Here is a 23613-nt window from a genome sequence, read left to right as displayed (position 1 = left end):
TTAAACACCTGCTTGGGAATTATACATTATAGGTAAGGTTCCTTTCAGAGAATGTTTCTGTAATTCAGTGTTGAATACCAAAATGAAATTTCTGGTAAGTCAGTAAGAGAGCGGCTGTGTGGGGTGGCCTGGACTGGCCTGCTCTGGGTTGATATGATGGTTACCAACAGCGAACTTCAGTATGACACAAAGTTCTCCTCTTAGTTGCTGCACATATCTGCAGGTCAAAGGTCCGGATGCTGGTATCCACCTGAGGTTTGGAAGAATCACTGATTTAGGGCAGGGGTCTCCAACCTTTTCTGTAGTGAGAACTTCTTCTGATCAGTAAGAATGATTGTGAGCGACTGAAGGCCAAGAAACTCGTGCATTGTTACCAGACGCCCCTATGCCTTGGCTTGAAGTCGAATGTCCATTGAGCAAAATACTTTGACTAGGGGCACTATGACAGGGCTGCCATGTGTGTCAGTGACAGTGTGGTCTGTGGGGATTTATGAACATGTGTGTGTATGAATGGGATAAATGTGTATGAGTGACTGAGAGCCTATGTCGTAGGTACTTGTGGCATAGGACATACCTTTCACCATATGTGGCACAGTTAAATGTATAACTCAAAGAAACAACCATTTTGTTTTTAATGGGAGAAATTTAAACTCCAACATTTTCATAATATGGAAAATTTCTCTGCACTTTAATTTTCTCCCACATAATATAATGTCTGAATTTTTCTTTTATAAATATGGCACTGTGTCTAATGGCCACTGGAAGCAAGAGGCCTGCTGTGGGTTAAAGCATTAGTTTGAAATGGGAGAAAATGTAACAAAAAATTTAACTTTATGTTTATATGCATTCCATAAAACTCACGTTTACAAATACCAGGCATCTTGCTCTGGAAGCCTGCAGACGCAGTGCCATATTTAGAACAAAAAAATGCGTCCATTTGTTTAAATGGGAGGAATTTAAAGTGTAGACACATGCTTCATAACACATTAGAGCATAATTGGCTTATTTGAAAGTGGAGAAAGACATTAAGACTTAGGGGCCGATTGCGAGTTTGGCGGTCCGGTCCCTGAACCGCCAGACTGGCAGTTCACCTGCCATATTATGATTACAGCAGTGGGACCGCCACAGTCCCATCACAACCATCGGGAATCATGTGGCATTGCCAAGAATGTGACACTGATCTGGAGGGCAGTCACAAATGCTCTGGGGTGGAGGGGGAGACTGATGAAGATGAACCCTTTATGGAACAGTGATGTTCTGAGAGAGATGAGGAAGCTTCAGGGATTCGCAAAATGGAATCTTATTGGTATCTCGACCATGGGGGATGTTTGGAAGAGGAAATCTATGCTTATCCTGTCTGACATTAAGGCCCAATTAACATTTTCACCAGCAGAAACGTTTAAATATCTCCTGCTTCAACATGCGCTTATGACACATATCCCCCCACATACTCTGATCATGGAGTCCTCCCTGTTGGAGTTCCGGGTCCTTACAGAACCGCTACTTAAAAAGGTCATACCACGCATATTTAAGAAACTGATTTACAATTCCCCAGACACCCTTGCCACCCTACGCTCTAAATGGGAGTGAGAGGTTGGACCTTTTGAGGAGGGTGAGTGGGAGGAAGCCATTGGGCATTTAAGGAGGTGGCCATCAAATCGGGGCTCTGCCTCATCCAGCTATGCATACTACACCACTCATACCATGCCCACACAACTATATATGCAATGAGTCATAGAGTATCAGATTTTTGTGTCCGAGGGGGCGGAGAGAGGGGGATGTTTCTTCACATAATATGGACATGCCCCATCATCTTGCCTTACTGGTTGGCACTGCAGTAACTCGCTGGAGAAGATGTCTCAAATTCAGCCTTGCTACACATCGGGGAGATGATTTGCCACCCTGTTGCAACAAATTATGGCTCTCCCTGGGTCTATCGGTGGCTAATAGAAATATAGTACGAATGTGAAGCTCACGAGACACACCAATTCTGATAGGAAGGGAAAAATACATGGATGGGTGGATGTTGGCTGAAAGGACTATCCACCAGGGTCTGGGATGTCCCCAGAAATGGTAAACAATTTGGTCCCCATGGAGATCATACAGGAGAACAGGGAAAGACACCATAGAGGCCCCTGTAGCGCAGGAGGGCTTGAGCCCTGACTAGTGTGGAACATTTGGTATTACGGTGTATTATGCTCATGTGGCTGCACAACCCTCGCGCTGGTTCTTGCCGTAGACCAGAATGTCATCTTGGAAGAACACTACTTGTAAACCTTCCAGCACTCCATGTTAATAAAGCACTCATTTCACGACTCTCTGAAAGCAAGCAGCCACAGAGGCTAGCCCAAAAGGTAACATCAAATATAGATGTGGGCTATTCAAAGTGTTAGTTAACCTGATGTACAGACTGCTTTACATTCTAAAGACCGTTCCATGTAAAGCCAACACTTCTGTATAATATCAGAACGGGCCCTAACACAGTTAACCTGCAAAGAAGTCTTTCCCTGGTCTGCAGCTGCCTCTGGTTTCAGAATGTTCTCAGCTATCCACCACCCAGACTAGCGATGACTTAGGCTGGTGCCTCTCCCACCTTTTTTGGCCCAATGGACAACTAGATAGCACTTTCGGTGCTCGTAGTAGTGAAGTGTTGAACAATCATCAAACAGTGAGCAGAGAATGTTTGTATTCATGCTTAAGGGTAGGATGGGAAGCCCAAGTACTTTGGCCTGGGGTTTTCACATATTTTCTCACCCCATTCTCTAATTATTTAATTTTGGGTCAGCATGAAATGGAGACAGGAGACTGGCCACAAATGTTTGATATACACTGTGCAGATAATTATCCTGAATGAAGATCTGGCAGGCAAGCAATGGTTAATCCCACAGGCTTGTAAATTGAGAAAAAGTTTCTCACAAAATAGGTACTGGTGAGAGTAGGAATCCTGATGGACCACATATATGAGGAATAAGAAGGGCCCGAATCGGGGGGACGCCTTGGATTTCCATAGAAACATTAAATAGCATTCAAAGATCTACAACAAATGAGAAGTCCAGCTTGGCATAACTAGGTGGGAAGATTCCCATGGTGAATAGGTGGAATTTCACTCATGTATTAGGCTGGGAGACGTAAGAAATCCATCTGCCAAAGAGGCAAACATTTTATGTTTTTTTAAATTGGTAATTTTGTGCATTATCTCTACTGGGGTTTGAAGGACATCTAAAGAAGTTACAATGCTAGTAAATTCATTTTAAAATGGCATTTCTTTGTCCTCTACTGCTCCTGCTGTTACCATAGAAGTAGCTTGGCTTTAAGGAGTCTACAAGGCTAAGACTGTGAGATATGAAATATTAATCAACAGGGTGCTATATGTGAGGTAACCCTTATGCTTGGGCTAAGAGTCTTTGGAGCAGGGGTATTCCCCCCCCTTCCCTCATTTTGCTTCATGTTATGTTTTTCTTTCGGGGCCAGTGCTGACCCACTACAGAATTTGTATCTACTGTTTAGTGGCAGTTACTAAGCAGACATGTGGAACAAGGGACGTTTCTTTCAACAGAACTCCAACATCTGAAAACAGAACTGGATTGTATGATTCAGAACCAAATCAACAAGAAGTTTTATACTAACCAAGTTATTATGGTTAAGTTACACAAAGGGCTGCCAAGGAAACCCAATTACAGATTGTAAATGAGTTCCCCTTGTAACCATCTGCCTCTTTGATCAGAATTACTAGAAGACCAGAGGGATATTACGGAAGATCTTCAATGGAGCAACCAAGACTTTCAAAGATTTGTTGAGTGCTCTATTGCCTGTCTGTTTGTACACTAAGGATATTGCTCAACTTTCAGTCTCTATTAGCTGTAATGATTCCCATATGTTATTATGTGGAATATCTTTGGGGTAGAAGGGATGGAAATAGTCTCTAGTGTAGCCTTGGCCATCTTTATTTAAACAAGAAACTGGTGGGACAGTTCTTTCGTCCTTAGTCCAGTCTCATAGTATTCAGGCGACATCACACTCTACTATACAGTGGCAAGGGGTGCATTAAGGACAGCTTGTAATGTATTCAGGATTTACCATCTAATAATGTCTCAATAATCGACCTTGTACAATGCTGGATAAGAACAAAAGAGATGTGTGCTTTTCTTCCAGAATAGGACCTCGGGGGTCTGCCCAGACTTTTGCGAGAGTTCAAGGCCAGAGGAGAACACAGCAGTAAAGTTACTGCTCTGCTGACAGGAACCTGCTGTGGAGCCTACTTTTTCTACCAAGATTGACTGTAAGCTGAGCATCCCTGAATGATGTCAGTATTCGGCTTGTGGGAAAGGAGTCTGTTTGTCTGTCTTAGAGGAGGGTGGGAAGAACTTTGAGACTAGGGGGTAGATGTATCAAGAAATCATTTTGCACTTCTCTAATAGCGATTGTTAAGGAATCGCTATTTGAGAAGTGCAAAATGGTATGTATGTAGAAATTCGCTATATTTTAGCGATTTCTTAATATTCCTTAATTGCGATTAGCAAATTGCTAATCGCAATTAAGGAATCATTTTCCCATTCATTCCTATGGGCCAGGAGGCCCATAGGAATGAATGTGCAGTAATTCTCAAATTGCGAATTCGCAATTTGCTAATCGCAATTTGAGAATTATTTCAAGGGTGCAGGGGTGTCTTATGGACACCCTGCTGCACCCCTGAAACTTACATGTGTGTGCATATGGCACACATACATGCCCTATGGGCATGTATGTGTGCCACATGCCACCTTCAAAATAGTGATATTTTGTTGTTTTAAAGGATTTCGCAAATTAACACGAACCTCAAGTTCGTGTTAATTTGCGAGTCCTTAACCTCAATTCGCAAAAAAAAAAAGCTTCATACATGGCATTTAAGGAATCGCACATTTGCGATTCCTTAAATGCTTATGCAAAATAAGGAATCGCAATTTTTTGCGATTCCTTATTTTGCTAATTACACATACATCTCAAAAGATGCAAAATTTCAGTTTACGATTCGTTAATGCCGAAATTCGCAGAATTTCGGCCTTAACGAATCGCAAACTGCTTGATACATCTAGGCCTAGATACTTAGTTCACGGTACCCACATGGAAGGCATGCCTATGCAGAGCTGATTTGTGAGAACCAGTTTTGAAAATTTTGAAAAACTCATCTAAGTGAAGGCGCCGGTGGCATTCTGAGGCATTCCATTTTCACAACAGCTGATCAGTGTGAACTCTAAAAGCCTCAGCCTTAACTATATACAAGCCAATCCCTTCTCCCGCTGGATTAGTCAGGGCTTCAGCAATATGCTATGGGAGAATCTACTAAAGTTTGGCCCCAGGAGCATCCAACAACTTACAGGCTCCTGTTCTTGGCTGGAGATTTTTACTTTTCCCCATAATCGTGGGCTTTTGCATAGAATGTTAAGCTTAATGGAAGCCTCCTCTGATACAACCTTCAGCACTGTCAAGCTGGATGGATTTTTCCTTCAAGCTCAATCTAATCTTCCGGACTACTAGATCGGCCTTACCAGAGCATTGGAGGCAAGCTGAAGTCTTGCAAGGATACATTATAAGAAGGTTTTTTCAAAATGTTTATTTTATCCACTGATTTATCGTGTAACAACTGACACCATCCTTTTTGATTGAATGGTTAACTTTCTTCAATGACAGTAGAACATTGTATTTGTTTTTCTAAATCTGTGTGGAATTTATTTAGTTAAGCCATACTCTATTTTATTAAAACTTATGTGGATCTTTGTATTGTTTAATTGTTCATTGTATTGCTTTCGAAATGATGTTACAACACACACCCGTCCCTTCACATACCTATAAGAAGTAGGCTTTGTGCTGGGCCAAGTTAACAGAGGTGAGCCAATGGCATCCTTAGGGTAAGAGATGTTTAACCCTTTGGGTCCTGCTAGTTGGTCGTGTGGGTAACCACTCGCAGTTTATGATTAAGGCTTCACCATCACTCTACCTTCACCTGCCCAGCGTGTCCCAATGCTTTTAATTTTACCATGTGACCACAGATGGTACTGCTTCAGCCCCTCAAGTGCATCAGTGACCTTTTACCTCATAAGGGTGGGAAGAATGGAATTCCTGTGTTGTATTCCGTTCCACCTGATCACAAGAGGCCAGTGTTTCTACGCCCGTATTTATTGGGTAAGAGAACAGCAGACTCAATTTTACCATTCAGATATTGCACTCGGTAAAATTGCTGTGGGAAAGGGCTGCCTCACAGCCTGATGCATTTTACAGTCTCTGCCCTACCTCAGCAGTGGCGTGTGGGAGCATGTAATGGCCTCCCCAGTCTGGAAGTCTCCCCTTCCTCCATCAACTCTTGGCAAACTCCTTCCCTCAGCGACATCCACAGCAGCCCCTGGTTCACATTTCCCACCTGCTCAGAGCAAGTTACATGGAATTCACCCAGAAAAACAGGGTCTGCACATTTATTTCCCAGTCCTTGGGAATTTTACTCGTAATTACAGGAATTGCATGAGAAAATTCCAGACGGTATTGGTAATTCTGACCACCTGGAAATTTCTCTTGGAATTCTGCATTCATTGTAATCGGGCCCATAGTGTAACACCTCGAAGGGGATACTTTGTGCTTCACACAACTTTAAAAATGAATATATGAATAGGATGTATGTTTTTGTGATTGCATTTTCTCATATTTAAGACTTATGTTGCCATATTCCCATTATGGAATAGTATTTTAATTATTGAAAATGAATAAGCATGATATTGCATTTTAATCTTGAAACACCAGGCACTCTGCCTTGCTAAGATCCAAGATCTGCTTTTGCTATTTTGGCCTCTTTTTTCAGGCTTGGCTTGACTGTACATCTACACCGGACCTTCAGTGTACAACTTCAAAGAGCTTTAACAATCAGTAGTGAAAGAGGTGCTTAAGCTCGGTCCACATGTTGATCTTCCTACCTACTCAATTTGATTGGGCATAACTTGTGTTCTTCCCTTGAAAAAGAGTGTTTGTATGGCAGATTATACATAACTAGCAGCCCGTCCCGACGTTGTCCGGGTATGAATTGCTGCCGGCCAGTAGTATATTGTTTTGTAGGATTTCATTTTGATAGCATTTCCTATCTGTGACAGGCCTGTGAAACGCTCCGATTCAATGTGCACTGCTGATGCACTTAAGAGTGCGCGTTCAGTAGTGTGTGAACTCGAGTTTCCCTACTTTATTTTTCCTTGCAATATTATATAGCGCAAACTCGACAACATGGCATGAGCACAATTTACATTACAGAAGAACACATTAATTTGTGGTAGGCACGGGGAGACAATGCGTTGAGCTGATGCCGAGATTCGAACATAGCTCCCCAGCTCTAAAGTTCGCAATTCTAGAACTTGTGGCGGGAGGTGTGTCTAAAAGTGTATGTCGGTGCTGGCCATCAATGAGAGAGACCTGTGCATTTTTCAAATGGGTGGTGAAAAAATATGAGTATGTTGCTGGAGATGTGGGCCGCCGTGCCACCAATGTACTTACCGGGGGAGGGTAAACACCCATTATTCCGCAACTTTCTTTCCGCATACCATACTCCGCATACTTTCATTACGAAAGTACCATGACTCCGCAATGCCATTATAACGCATGGCATTGCATTTTATATGCTTTTACCAAGCATACATTAACAACGAAATTCGTTGTAAATGCATGAATGGTAAAAGCATGTTTTTTTTAATGTTTGGATAAGGTAAGTATGGGTATAGGGGTATATGTTTTGGGGTACTGAGGTATATGTTTTTGGGTGTTTGGGAATTTTAAGGGTTCAGATATAGTTTTGGGTTATGGGGTACAGGGGTAGTTTTAGGGTTTAGGGATAGGTATGGGTTTTGGGGTACAGGGGTATTTTTAGGGTTCAGGGCTAGGTTTGGGTTTTGGGGTATTGGGGTATTTTTAGGGTTCAGGGGTAGGTTTGGGTTTTGGGGTTCATGGGTATTTTAAGGGTTCAGGGCTAGGTTTGGGCTTTGGGGTACAGGGGTATTTTTAGGGTTCAGGGCTAGGTTTGGGTTTTGGGGTACAGGGGTATTTTAGGGTTCAGGGGTAGGCTTGGGTTTTGGGGTAAATGGTTATTTTAGGGTTCAGGGCTAGGATTGGGTTTTGGGGTATAGGGGTATTTTTAGGGTTCAGGGGTAGGTTTGGGTTTTGGGGTACAGGGGTATTTTAAGGGTTTAGGGCTAGGTTTGGGTTTTGGGGTACAGGGGTATTTTAGGGTTCAGGGGTGGGTTTGGGTTTTGGGGTACAGTGGTATTTTTAGGGTCCAGGGCTAGGTTTGGATTTTGGGGTACAGGGTTTTTTTTAGGGTTCAGGGGTAGATTTGGGTTTGGGGTACAGGGGTATTTTTAGGGTTCAGGTGTAGGTTTGGGTTTTGGGGTACAGGGGTATTTTAAGGGTTCAGGGCTAGGTTTGGGTTTTGGGGTACAGGGGTATTTTAGGGTTCAGGGGTAGGTTTAGGTTTTGGGGTACAGTGGTATTTTTAGGGTTCAGGGTTAGGTTTGGGTTTTGGGGTACAGGGGTATTTTTAGGGTTCAGGGGTAGGTTTGGGTTTTGAAGTACAGGGGTATTTATAGGGTTCAGGGCTATTTTGGGTTTTGGGGTACAGGGGTGCTTTAGGGTTTAGGGATAGGTTTGGGTTTTGGGCTACAGGGTATATTTATAGGGTTAAAATGGGTTAGTGTTTAAGGGTGTTGGGGTATTTTAAGGATTAAGGGTGGGTTATGATTATGGGGTGCAGGGATATTTAAAGGGAGCAGGGTGGGATTAGCACACGATATGAGACATGGCATGAAGGGCGGAACGTACCACACGTCCCCAGCGTTTGTCACGCCCCCAGCACACGCCCACAGCACAACGCAGACACGCCCACAATGGACTACTTTGCTGGCACGGTTCTTTTACCTTTTAAATGTATATGGTGGGCGTCTGCATAGCCTATGTCCTTCTGCTGCAACTACCCTTTCCAACGCTGTATTGGGTGTTGTGATTGGTGCTGTGGTTCCTGAGATTACCCGCCTCAAAGGTTTGGGCTCTCTGTTTATTATATTAAGTATGGATTGCTGGGTTTATGATTAGAATCTGTAGGTGCCCACATTGTTGCATTGCACCTTGTAAATAATGGGAGCTGCCTACATTTAAATGGTTAGTTACCCTCTGTTATATTTCAGTACTAATAATTTAATCTACAAGGCTCCTGTAGGAGGGATTCCAGTTCATAATTCCATCTGAAATTTTGTAACCATTTGTCATTTTGATAGAAATTGTAGTATTTACTTGTGTATGCATTAAAAAACGTTTCTTATTAAAAGAATTGATTAGACATTGATTTATTGTGTGTTATTTTTGTGTGGTGCTCAGTTCAGGGGTTCTGACCCACAACACATGTCTGCATGAGGCTTGCATTGCTCACTATCAATACATAGGGGCAGATGTACAAGCCACTTACGCCTCATATACGCCTTGCACCTCATTTATGCCGCCGTTACGTCACTTTTGTGACGGAACGGCGGCGCAAATCCTGCTCCATGGTGCGGGGGTACTTACAACATGACGCATCTGGGAGATGCGTCACGTTGTAATGCCCTGCGCCACATGTAGACGTTCCTGTGCAGGGGGGGCGTGAAATCTACAAGATTTCACTCAGTCACTTTTAGGCCCATCATGCAGCATCAAAACCCTGCGCCTGCCTGATGCAGGCGTAAGGATTGACGCAGCATTAACTAGATAGGGCCCCCAGAGCATTGCTGGAGCTGCGTCGCACTTGCGACGCAACTCCAGCAATGCGTCACTTTTACGGCACAGATGCGTCACGCATCTGTACCGTTTTTGCACCATGGTGCGCCGCATTGTAAATGCGGTGCATCCATGATGGCGGAGTTGTGGCGCACAATAACTGGCGCATCCCTGCTGATTTGCAGGGATGCGCCAGTTATTGTAAATATGCCCCTTAGAGTCAGGTTTTGCCCTATAATCTCTCTGACTAATGCAGATGGACAGGTGCCTTCATTGGGAACCCCTAGGAACAACTACAAAAGAAAGCCCTTTGCATTGTGAACTCATTGATGAACACCATAGGGTGGGGTTTTACGCTGTTTGACACAAAGAGGCATATTTACAAGGAAGTGGGGGAGTGTGGCATTAGCCTCCTTGTCTTAACAATAGTGAAATGGTGTCTGCGTTGAGGGGAATGATTGTTTATGTGCAGGAAGGTGTTCCTTCCTATTCTATTCTATTCTTTTCTAGGTTTGGTAAAGCGCGACAGCTGCCCCAGCGAAGAGGCGTCCCGGTGCTGAGAAGAGTCACAAAACCTACCAGGTAGGTGGAAAAAGAGGGAGAGTGAAAATCTAACCAGAGGGAAACAGGAGGGTCTTTATGGCTTTTCGGAAAGTAGGAAGGCTGTCTAGGGAACGGATGTTGAGGGGCAGAGCATTCCAAAGCTTAGGTCCTAAGACCCTGAAGGAGCGACCTCCGGTGCGACAAAGCTTTGCGCGGGGAACGCTCAAGAGAAACTGGTTAGAGGAGCGTAGGCCACGACCAGGAACGTAGGGACTGAGGAGATTTTGTAGTAGAGTGGGACTTCCCAGTTTGAAAATGTTGAAAATCGTGATGAGGGCTTTAAATTGAATTCTGTAGTCAACGGGCAGCCAGTGAAGTTTGCGGATGGTAGCTCTGGCTGAGCATCTGCGGGGAAGGCCGACCAAAGCTCTTGCCGCCGCATTTTGCACGCGTTGGAGTCTAGCAATTTCTGCTTTGTTTGCGCCCAGGAGGAGGACATTCGCGTAGTCCAAACGAGAAAGGATAGTCGCTTGGACGATCAGCTGGCGGACCTTCGGGTCGAAAAAGCCAAGTATAGAGCTGAGACTTCTCAGTAGACCTATACAGGTGGCGGCCACCTTCCTGGTGTGAGTCTGGAAGCTGAGTGAGGCGTCCATCCAAACTCCTGCACATAAACAATCAGAAATGGCATTTTGAAACTTCTATATGTGCTATTTAAGGCGACACACATAGGGTTGCAAAACGACATTTATTAAAAATGATTGTTTATGCCTTCCTGCACATAAACAATCAATGTTGTTTTGTTGTTTCTTTCTATGTGTGCTGCACAACACAGCATACATGGAAACTGCAAAAACGAGGAGAAATTAAACATTTCTCCCCTTTTCCCCAGGGTAAGGCCATGTTTTCCCTGGTCTTAATTTTGGCGCTGTCCCATATACGCCACCCTTGTAAATATGGGGCAGCATCAAAATCAATGGGTGCTGTGGTGGAACGCCCACCACAACAAACATTGCCCACCCCTTTTATGCTAATTATAGTGTGAAAGGGTGCCTTATTTACTGGGCAACGTTAAGCCATGTTAAGTGGCTTAACGCTGCCTTGTAAATAAGGCGTAGCCCATATCGCCACAGGAACGTCACTAAAAGGTGATGTTCCCATGCAATAGTGGCTTGTAAAAATGCCCCTAAGAGACAATCTAGCACATATCTCTTATAAGTGGTACTAAAGAGGTCTTATTTTCATTGTGCACATTTGTAATGTTATGTTTAGCATTTAGTTGTGAGTGAATGAAAGTATTTTTTACTTTTTAAAAGTAAAAATACTAGACTAATAGATTAATAATTAGTGTGCACTTTGTGGAAGACTTTAATTTGTAATTAACCCTTTTAGTTGCACTCATTCATTCTTTCAGCTTTACTGTTTTTGAACAATGTTTTGGATATTCTATTCTTGATTCAGCAGAGTGATAGTTACTCTGACTTTCCCAATAAACTTCAGGAATGTCTTGCTTGAGTTGACTGTTTAATAATAAATAACTTTTTTAAGCTGAATGCAGATAAAATAGAGGTGTTGTTTCTAGGGAAACATTCTTATACCTGGATCTCTATTTGCTAGTCTCTGGCTCTTGGCCCCCCGGTCAGCTACTCGTCCTTGCCTCTGAGTTGAGGGGAGAAAGGAGAGAGGGGATGATTCAGACATATATGTAATCCTGATAGGAATACAGTCTTGCTTGGTTTACCTAAATATCTAAGCTGTCGTCTTCAGACTGTGCAGCTTCAACTTCTTACCTCTCCATGCTTCTGTTAAGTGTTGGGCTTCGCCCAGAGGTTACCAGTTAATAAATGGATTGTGTTGAAATCACTTTGCATGGTGTAAAAGAAACTTGCTGGGACTTGTCTTGTGTAGGTACTCTGTGCCCTCTCTCATGCCTCATTCCTCTTTATATTAATTCTTGGTTGATCTCATGTTCCATCGCACAGAGTTAACAGACACTCTCTCTTGGTTCTTGCTCCTATTCCCAGTATACCAGAGTTAAACGACTCTGCCCATTTAAGTTCCGGGTGAATGGTGAGCCTGCAGGAGTGCAGGGTGTAGCACTTTAAAGCCAGATCTATTAGCATTGCCAATGCTCTTCTACCACTGCAATGTCTTAGTGAAGAGACACCAAATTCATAACATTTAAACAGATCCTGGTTGGGCCTCAAGTTCAATTCTTTCAAAGACATGTTTCTTGCTCACTCTTTAAAAGAAGTATTTTGAAAATAATACATTGATAAACACAGTTTAAACCGCAGTAGCTATGAACATATTTTGCCAGCCTATTTAAATACTATCTTCAGAGTAAGTGGCACTTCTTTCTGCTCAGAGACCTCTATCCCAGATAGTCAGTTTTACATTGGTTCTTTTTTAAACTCTGAGTAGGACCTAGGAAAACGTTTTCATGTTTTCTGTAATTGAAGTGTTATTGTTCACACGTTGGGCTTTTTTGAACATTTTCTGCCATTTTCACCATTTTGGCAGAGCTTAGTTTAAAGAAGTACTTCTTTGCCTGCCTCTCTCACATGCATGATCATCTGCAAATACTGCTCCCACTTTGATAGCAAGATGTCGGTCAATTATGGGTATTGTAGACGCCTGTACTGCCTTCCAAAAGATAATGGTATTTCTATGTTATGTACTGTTTGAAAATGGGAATTGGAAGATAAAGCGGTCTCAGCACTTAAAACCTCCTATTCTAAATTATCCTTCTTGAACAGGCTCATAAATCCAAACTTAAGTGTAGGTGGGATTTTTCCTCAAAAAAGGCACCTGTAGGAAGGAGGAGCTTTGCGCGCAACCAAGATGGCCGCGTGAGCACAGGGCTCCCGAGACCCTCGCAACCTCCCGCATCTATCCTGAAAATTATCCTGATTACATTGACGGGCTATTGAAGACGAGCCATGGCTGAGGCAGACACCGTTGTCCAAATTTGAATCGGACTTAGGTATGGTGCCCAGGCAGTAGTTGAACAGCGGCCTGAGGAACCACAGACTGGTACTTTCACTTTAGTTTTCGAGGCTCCAGTTCGATTCTAACTGAGAGAGAGCCTACTACTAGCAGAAGCTTTTTGATGACCTAGCGATCATAAGGCGATATCCTGACTGCGTATACTGGGCCCGGACAGACTGAATCCTCTGGTTGGTTGCTGCTGATGCTTTGACCGCAGCCACTTTCTCTCGAGCTACGCCACTTTGGCAGGCTTTCTTGTCTGTAATGGCGACCAAACCTGATGGCGATAAGCATAAATCCAAAGCCACTCGGCGAGGTGGCTACACCCAAGCAAACAATATGGATCGGTATGCCCACTCTAAAGAATCCCCTGGTGGACCGAGTCGATCACTGGACAGTACTAAAGAGGACCCGTCCTCATCGGCAGAATTGACTTTGCAAGACGTCATGGGCGCCCTAGATGGGATGAAGGCGTCCATCGGCCAACAATTTGAGACGCTCGCCCACAAGCTGGACACTGTCTCGATCGATGTGAATTTGATCCATACGGATTTATCTAAAACCAATGAAAAGGTCAAATCCTTAGATCTGAAAACTTCCAGCCTAACGGGTGATGTGTCCGACTTGCAGACGGAGGTCCGCAACCTGCGGACCTCGAATGCTCTTTTTGCGTGCCGATTGGAGGAATTTGAAGGTAGGGCCCGGCGTAACAACGTACGCATTATTGGAGTACAGGAAAAGTCAGAGGATCCGGCAGCTGATCTATTTGTGGAAGATCTTATCACCAAACACCTCGCTCCTACGGGTCTAAGCAAGTTCTTCGCAGTTGAACTAGCTCACAGAGTACCGGGTGGTAAACAGGCCCGGACTGGCCGTTGCGGGCACCAGGCAATCCCCCGGTGGGCCGCATGTTTTGGGGCCGGTTTTGGGCCCCTGGGGGCCGTTTTTGTTACAGGGCCGTTTTTGCAGCAAAAACGGCCCTGTAACAAAAACGGCCGAAAACCGGCCCTGGCACAGAGCGCTGTCGCGCCCCCTTCCCCCTCCTCCTACCGGAGGGGGGTGGGGGGCCGGCCGAGCACTTTGCCAGGGCCGGTTCTGGTTCCCAGTCCGGCCCTGGTGGTAAACCGAAGGTGGGTGCCCCGCCGAGACCTCTCATCGCCAGAATCTTTAACTTCCGGGATAGAGACGCTATCCTGCAGGCCTCACGGATGAGTGGACCTACGAAATATGAAAATACCACTGTAAGTTTCTACCCGGATTTTACACAGGCGGTCCAAAAGCAAAGACTTGGATTTCTGGGCGTAAAACGACGACTGAGGGAGATGGAACTGAAATGCGCAATGTTATTTCCAGCTCGACTGCGTGTGGAATTCAAGGAACGTACATATTTTTTTGATCGTCCAGAGATGGCGGGAGAATGGCTCGACACTATGTCACACCAACGCGGCCGGAAGGAACATTCTGGAAGAGCGGAAGGCGGCCCAATGCAGCAGGAATAGGAACATGGTATCCGGCCCCTGAACTTTACTGATAACCCTGACTATGGTTCGATGACTTTTGCTGTATGATTTAATGACTCATACCCGGGAGTGGCGGGGCGATGGGTTGACTCTTCCTCCTCGGGGGTTTCTTTTTGTAGACTTGTTTAATATAAGGGCGACATGCACACTGCAAGTTGGGGTAGATATTTGGTCTTACGCAGGGGTGCAGGGTGGTGGGAGTTGTAACGGGTTTCTGGTTTGAGGGTGGGGGGATGTTCCAGTGGGTGTGTGTTGGTTCAATGCAAGGCAACGTATTGTTTTATCATTTGATCTGGATGTTGATTTCTGAGGGGAGGTGGATCTGCTTTCACTTTTGGGATGGGGTAGAGGATTGAGACTAATGAGTTGGAATGTGAATGGGTTGGGGGATAAGATAAAACGAGGGGTTGTGTTACAACTGTTGAAGCGACTGTCTCCTGATGTGGTATTGTTGCAAGAAACGCATTTAATCAGTAACACTTGTCGCGCCATGAACCGGAGAGGGTATCACATGGTTGCCCATGCGGGGTTCACTTCTGGATCCAGAGATGTGGGTATCCTAGTTAGAAATTCTCTCCCCTTAGAAATAGATGCAACAGACCTGGATGATAGGGGGCGTTACGTAGCTCTTACTGGAAGGTGGGGAGGTAGAACTACATCCTTGATCTCGGTTTACGTCCCCCCGGGTCTACAGTCGACCACTTTTGCGACCTGGGGCGAATAGTATTGGGACTTCCTGAGGGAATTCTGGTCATGGGCGGAGATTTTAACTCGGTTGTCTCTGGCGGGAGGATCGACACCCACCCAGGGACCTTACTGGGTCACAGAATTGGCTTAGTGGCTTTATAGACACACTGGAGTTGGTGGACTGATGGCGATTGTTGCACCCAGCCCAGAATCAATACACCTGCCACTCGGGTGCACACGGTAGCCTTTCCAGTATTGATTACCTTTTGATGCCAGCTGCACATGCCCCCTCCATAACTGAGGTGCAACATCTAGCACGGGGGATATCCGACCACTCTCCACTGTGGATTCGGATAAACGTGCATGTTGGGTCGGAGGGGCGGATAGCCCCAATTAATCCGTGGTATCTCCGTAACCCTAAGACCCGCGCAGAGTTGGTCAAATCTCTTGACCAGTATTTTGTTGAGAATTTGGGATTGGTCTTCTCTGCAGTATCGCTCTGGGAGGCCTTTAAGGCGGTCATCCGAGGTCAGGCGTTATCATTGATTGCTGGTTCGAAGAAGAGTAGAAACGTGGAGGTAGTCAGACTAGAGACAGAAATCACGATCTGGAGCGTGATCTGGAATTGGGCGTCACCCGTGAGAAGAGACATGTTATGCCTCTTAAACAGCTTGACTATAGGGCGTTGGTTACGGATGCCGCAAAAGTTATAGGCAGGGAGCAGCAGGGTCGATTGTATGATGTCGGGGATAAAGCTGGCTAGCTGATAGCATGGTTAGATAAAAAAGAGAGGGATAGTCGTGCGGTTCCTGTGATTGATAAAATGAATGGTTTGCGCGTGACTGAACCCGAGGAGATCATTCAGAGTTTTGCGGAAAATCTCCGGGAAGTGTATTCCCCCGTATCTGATAGGCCGGAAGAAGACTCCCATTTATTGTTGCGCGACATTGCATTGGCCAGCTTTTCGGAATCTGATAGAGAGTTGTTAGATGCCGTAATAACTGCGGACGAGGTGGCTCTCGCTATTCGCTCTATTTGTTCGGGGAAGGCGATGGGCCCTTATGGTCTCCCCATTGAACTCTATAAACTGCGCCCGATAAAATCGCGCTATATCTTTGAGACATGTTTCTGGAATCGCGAGATAGTGGCTCCCTTCCCCGTGATCAGCGTCTTGTGACCATTGTGGTGATTTATAAGGAAGGGAAACCAAGGGACCGCTGCGCCTCCTATATATCACTCCTTAATGCGGTACCCAAGATCCTTGCTAAGTTATTGGCCAATCGTGTAATAAAGGTGATTGGTGACTTGATTCATCCAGACCAGTCCGGTTTCATCCCGCATCGGAATACGGCCCTGAATCTGCGACGTTTGCATGGTGTTCTCGCGAGGACTTCGTCGTTGCGTGAGCCGGCCATCTTGGCCTCTTTGGGTGCCACGATGGCTTTTGATACGGTGGAGTGGCCGTATTTGTGGGCGGTACTTGCTAAGTTTGGTTTTGGTCCTGGCTTCATTGGCTGGGTCAGGCTCCTTTATGAGGACCCGTTGGCGCAGGTGGTGATGAATGGTCGGGTCTCTAAGCCCTTCGCTCTCGGAAGGGGCACAAGGCAGGGTTGTCCATTATCACCGCTCTTATTTACTCTTGCTCTTGAGCCCCTTGCTGCCTGGATCAGATGGGAACCGTCGATGAAGGGTATCCGATGGGCCCCAGATCTCGAGGATCGTATTTCGCTTTACGCGGATGATATATTGTTGTACCTGACTTCGCCCCGGAAGTCGTTAGTTGTTTTGTTTGATATTCTCGCCTCATTTGGTAGGAACTTCGGTCTAGTCATTAATTGGACTGAGTCTTACGTATACGTCCTCTCGGGAGATGTCCCTCTTCTGCCGCGTGATTGTCCCATCCAGGTCACACAGACAGGTTTTAAGTATCTCGGGGTTTATGTATCGTTGAACCCGGCTGTCCGATATAAACAGAATTTGCTCCCACCGCTAAGCCTATTGAAGCTGGACGTGGTGCGTTGGCGTAAGCTCCCGCTCTCGCCGCTTGGCCGTGCGGTGCTCTTTAAGATGATGTCGCTACCGCGCTTTCTGTATGCTCTTCAGAACACCTTTGATGTAATTCCCGTGAGTTATTTTCGGACTATTGAGGGTCTCCAGAGGAAGTTGATCTGGGATGGGCGTTCGAGTATCGCCCTCGCCAAGTTGACGCTTCCATGGTATGATGTGGCATAGCTCTCCCTGACGTCAAACGGTATAACTGGGCGTCTCAATTGGGGGCCATTAATCACAGCATGTATGGTCCCGGATTGAACCCTGCATTTGTCATGGACAGGTGGCAGTTGCCGGGGGCGATTATTATAGAGCGCTTTATTCTAGATTGGATAGAGGGAAGCTTTCTGGGCCCACAAAGATTGCGGTTCGGGTTTGGCACTGCGCTAACAATGCAATGGGATGGAGGGATCGACTGACCCGTGCGACCCCGCTTTTTGCTTCCGAGAAGCTGGGTAGCCTGTGGAAAACGAAAGGATTTGAGAAATGGGATATGATTGGTGTCAGTAAGGTGGGTGATCTCTGGGTGAAAGGCAAGTTTAAAACCTTTGAGGAATTGAAAGCCAAGTACAACCTAAGTGACAGGGAATATTTTCGATACGCTCAGGTCCATCATGCCTTGCATTCGGTTTTTGCTGAGAGTGCAGATATTCCGGAGTCCTCTCCACTTGAAGATAGAATATTGGATGGATATGTGCCAGATACTACTATCTCTTTGATCTATAAAAATCTGATTAATGGTAGGACTGACCTGTTGGTATCCTCCGGGACGTATGGACCCGTGACGGTCTTGAATTAGACGATGAGGATTGGCAGTCTGCAATCTCTTCTCCCAAGGAGGTCGCAATTCCAGCCCGTCTCCGGTTTGTGCAACTGAAAATCCTACATAGAGTCTATGTGACAGGCCCGCACCTGATTAGAATGGGTTACTCAGAAGATGGTCTCTGTAAACGTGGCTGTGGGCTACTTGGGACATTTCTACATATAATTTGGGAATGTCCTGCAGTAGCTGTTTTTTGGACTGGGATACACAATAAGATGAGGGAGGCTACTGGTATTGATCTGTTGCCTGAGGCTAGACGCTGTCTCCTGAATCTTTGGGAACCAACCGACTATAATGTTGCACAGATGCAGTGGGCAACTCTGGGAAATATGGTGGCAAAAAGGGATATAGCGCAGTTGTGGGGTTCCCAGAGGTCACCCACGGTCGAGGCTTGGATGGAAAACATAGACTGGTACATGTTCAGGGAGAAAACGGTCTATGTAGCACGGGGGCGACCCAGGAAATGGGGTAGGGTATGGGGCCATTGGAACACTTACCGTGGAGATATTTGCACTCCTCCTCTTATTGATGTCCCTGAAGTTCCACTTTCCCCCTGACCTGCCATTCCTCGTAGTGTAACAGATATAATTGATTTTGTATTTGTCTCTCCCCTGCTCCCATCCCCTAATATGACTTGAGCACCTTATTGTATGGTATTTTTATTCCTCCTTCCGCACTCGGACTGATATCCTATTGTATTGTGTAAATTGCCTTGTTTGTTTTTATTTTCAATAAAAAAAATTACAAAAAAAGAAAAAAGGCACCTATCTTGCCCCAACAACTGCGACTTTGGATACAGCTTCCTCCCCACCATAAACTGCAGCAGTGCATTTTAGTTGTTTTGTTCCGGTTCTCCTGAACAGCTGACGCTTTTGGCGCAGTCGCTTCCATCAGTGCTGTTTAAGGGTTTTGTATTTTCTACAGTGCCATCTCCTTCAGTAATATGGGCTACACCTCTTCACCATCTGAGATCTGGACAAAGAGAAAATAGTTTGCACGTTATCACCAGAGTTTAAGTCCCAGAGTGGTTTGGCATTGATCAGTTTACTGTCAACAGACTTGGGACCATCCCTCAGGACCTAGAGGGATGACTCTAAGGACGACAACCAGAAAGCAATTGAAGGGTCAACTCAGTACATCCTATTGTTTTAAAAGGAGACTGAGGGGCAGGTTTAGATGTTGGTGGGGAGAGAACTCCATTACAACGGTGACAGTGTTCACTTCCTGCACACACAGTGGTCCGCCCACCCAAAAGATCATAGCTATGGCAGTGACTACTCCATCACTGCCATAGCCAAACTTCTCCAGTGGCCTGACGGAGTAGGGGTAATGGACGAAGGACAACTGGCTATATGTTTGTCTGCCCAATTAGGATGAGTGGACATATAGCCATTTTCTTTTTACTGCCCGTCACCTCCAGGCAAATCCTGGTTGTAAAAGACAGTAAGAAACACAAAATGCCCCGCTTGCCATGGGAGATGACTCCCACAGTGAGGGGGGCATTATCTTAAATTGTGAAAAGCATTGACAGGAACCGCCGTGACTCCAGTTCCTACCAATGCTTTAGAAATGGCTGCTAGCTTTTTGATCATTTCTAAAGTCGGCCGTCGGCGTCTCTGTCAGGGCAATGGAGTAAATTACTCCAACGCCTTGATGGAGAAATAAGCCTCAAGCTGATATATAAATTGACCTCTAACCTTCCTGAGCTATTGTCTTTTGTAAATTTAATGAACTCCATGGGAAAGGATTTCAGTAGCTCAATGCAGAATTGCAGATCACAACAATTTTCCTTGTTCAAGAATCACACGTCCATCTACACCAAAGGGTTCATTCCCTTTTATGCAAGCCTTGCTGGCTCACGTTAATGAATACTTTGACTAGAGTACCTGGTCTGTGGGCTTTGAACTGTGCAGACTTCCTGAATTCAAGCCTTTTCAAGGGAATAGTGAAAAGAGACCATAGCAGAGGCTTATTCCTGAGGATCAGACATTCCAAGGCAAACAGCAAATTCACACTCATCCACTAAGGGCGTGATTACAACTTTTGGTGGTGTGGGAGAGGGTGGCATGCCACCACCACATTCCTGCACCACCAAGAGTCGCCACAGCACGACTGCCAGATTACAATTAATTTTGTAGTCTGGCAGGTGGGTGGCATGGCGGTCCAGTGGCAGTGATGTGTAAAGCCTCATTGTGAGCCTTAAACAGCACCGCTGTGGGACCACAAGTGCATGTTCCTGCACGGGACTGGGGGTCAAAACTACATGGGCGCACAGAATGTGTCCTCCTGCATGAACCCCCCTGCACAAGGGCAAGAGAGGACCCAAGAGGGCCCTCTTTCTTTCCTCGCTGCCAGCAGTTACATAGAGGAAGAACCTCCATGTAACTGCTTGCGGTGAGGAAAGTTGTAATATGCATCAGAGCACCACCAATCATATTGCGGCCCTCACACCGCCGCAGGACCACTAGGAAATGCGCTTCACTGGCAGTTGCGGTGATGCAATGGCGGTCCAACTGCCAAAGTCGCAATACGGCAGTTGGACCACCGGTGCGCCCCCATGAGCCTTGCATTTTTAGGGCTGCTACACTCATAATCAGGTCCTAAGAGTATTGAGGAAGCAGGGAAAAGGGGAGCAGAACAGTTTCAACCTCTACCATCACTTAATCCTCAAACCCACATAAGCAGTGACTCCCTTCCACATCCTACTCTCATGGTACCGTCGTACCTGGTTTGAGGTTTGTGTTCTGCTCGTGTGTGCATCAGCACGGATTCTTGATTGTTGGAGACTGTGGACTTTGGATCAAGCCTCCAAAGCATTCAAAGCCACTTCACACTTTTTCACCAAGAGTTGGTACACCCTGCCACTGAAGGACATGGTGGAGGTCATGATGACAGGAAATACATTTACTCCAGACAATTCAAGCAAGATAAGAAAGGAGTGAAATGCACAAAAACCTGATCATAGAACTGAGGTGTCAGCACACTTGCTTTTGGCTTGCAGGAAAACAAAAGGTTGGGATGTTGACTGTGTGGGCCATTGTTTTTTTCTGAAGGGGGGTGGGGGTGAAACAATTACAGACTATTTTGATAGGTGAGTGCGTTTTCACATATAATTGACTATATTAATGTGGCACCCAGGGTTAGAGGTACTGTAGACATCATTCATTAATGAACATTGTGACCCCCTCTTTCACTTATGGGCCTTGACAATTTGAAAAGTAGAACTACCGAAAACCATATCCAAGCACTGCTTACTTCAGAAAAGAATTGCCCTCATGTTGCTGCTGCATGTGCTCCCTTTCTGAGGAGGGTCAAGCCAGTAGACACAACCAAGCTGCCTGTAGGAAAAACAACCCAAGGGTTCGAGTGCCCTTCATGTTGCCTCTTCCCATTGCAACGGAAGGCAAGTTCATTTGAAACATTCTCCCACCCACAGTCTCTATATAAAACCTAGACATGACTCTTCGTGCCGAATGCGTGCTATATATAGGAATTGAGTGCGGATGGGGAACCGCCAGCGCCATATAAAGGCTTCCCCTACAGCTCCAAGCAATCTGTGGCCAGCCACTTGAAAGGCCTGAGTCACCAGCTATGGGGAATCAAAGCCACAAGGGCGATGAAGCTGCTTCCTTTTCTGTATGACAAGATGTCTTAAACGTGTTTGAGGCCTGCGAGTGTCGTGTGGCTAGTTTTTCATGGCTTGGCTCACATCAATCCCTTGGACAGGCATTTGTTTGCTGATGAAATTGACTTTGGAGGTTCTGTGGGATAGCAAGAGGCTTTATCATAGCATTTATAGTGCATCTGTACAAGTCCAAATTCTTCATGAATTTTGGTATTTTTGCACTCTAAAGACTTTCTTATATGTTTTTTTCGGCAAATCTCTGTGAATTAGGGATAGACAGATGAGCAGTAAGCTGTGGGTGAATGTGACAGTAAAGTGCACTTTACTCTGCCAGGCATCGGTGCCCAACATGTGACCAGGAGGGCTGCATCCACTCCAGATTTTCAAGAAGGCAACTGATTATGGAATAAGTTCCCTCTAGAGATAAGCTGTCATAGTAGTCTAAGTATCGTGCTTCAACAATATTGTGGCAAGGAAATTGACAACAAATATATGATGGCGGTAAGTATACATAGGCAACGATAGATTAGATACTTAGTATATCTCTTTACCTTGAAGATATATACCATGAAGGTAAATACATGTGGGGGTACAAAAAGTGCATCTATACTTACCTATATATACTTACATATACGATATGTTTGCCATTGATATTTTTGCCACCATTTTTTGAAGAAGAATATTGCTATGGTCGATATTGACACACACACCCACTTGGATCCATTGGGCCGAATTCACAAAGTAATATGCACTTGTAAATCTACATTATTAGCAAAAATGACTGACTTTACCAGAGTACGGTATTCACAAAAAAGCTATTTTACACCAGTGAAGCCATCATCACCTGAGATCATTAACCCAGGGTCACATAATATTCCACTGCAGTAAATCCAGAGGAAGGGGTTGTGAGCAGGGTTTTAAGACGGGGCGCGCTTCCTTCCTTCCCACACTGGAACAACCAAAAAACTTTATAGAAGAAGGGAAACTTCCAAACAAACGTTTATTTATTTTGTGACTCGAGCTCCTTATATATTATCTTCAGTTGATATCATGCATATCTGGCTTGGATGCCACCCTTCTGGACCTACACTGGACACTCCTGGTATGGAGCTTTTATACTCCATTTGTATAGTAGGGCTAGGTCACTGAGTCCGTTAATTGCTTAGAACTAACTATTCATTAACCACATTGTGAGCCACAGACCTCCATTGGTATACATATGGGACTGTTTAGGTTGTGTAACATGCAGGGGTCTGCTGCACAGATGTTTCCTTCAGCCTCTTCACAGGAGGAAATTCTGAAAGCTGCGCACTGCAGGAAGCAGCAGCAGTGTGCCCTTCAACATGACCAGGCGTGTAACATTATGGGCTTTAGAAGATATGTGTCGGCAACCCTGCCCTGAGCAAACGCACAGCACAGAACCCTTTTCTTCCAAAAGTGTAACATCGACAAAGAAACACATGGGTAGAACACAATGGAAGCCAAAGAAAATTTGGCGAAAACACCATTTACGTTTCTTTTTACTTATAAATAAATGTTACGTTTTTAAATACCTTTAATGTGGTGAATCAAGAAATATTCAACTGAAATTGCATGTGATGAGAGTGATAAAATCCAGATGCAAC

The sequence above is a fragment of the Lissotriton vulgaris genome, chromosome 5, assembly GCF_964263255.1.
Source record: "Lissotriton vulgaris chromosome 5, aLisVul1.2, whole genome shotgun sequence".
NCBI lineage: Eukaryota > Metazoa > Chordata > Amphibia > Caudata > Salamandridae > Lissotriton > Lissotriton vulgaris.
The sequence above is the reverse complement of the archived record's forward strand: the minus strand, read 5'-3'. Positions refer to the sequence as shown.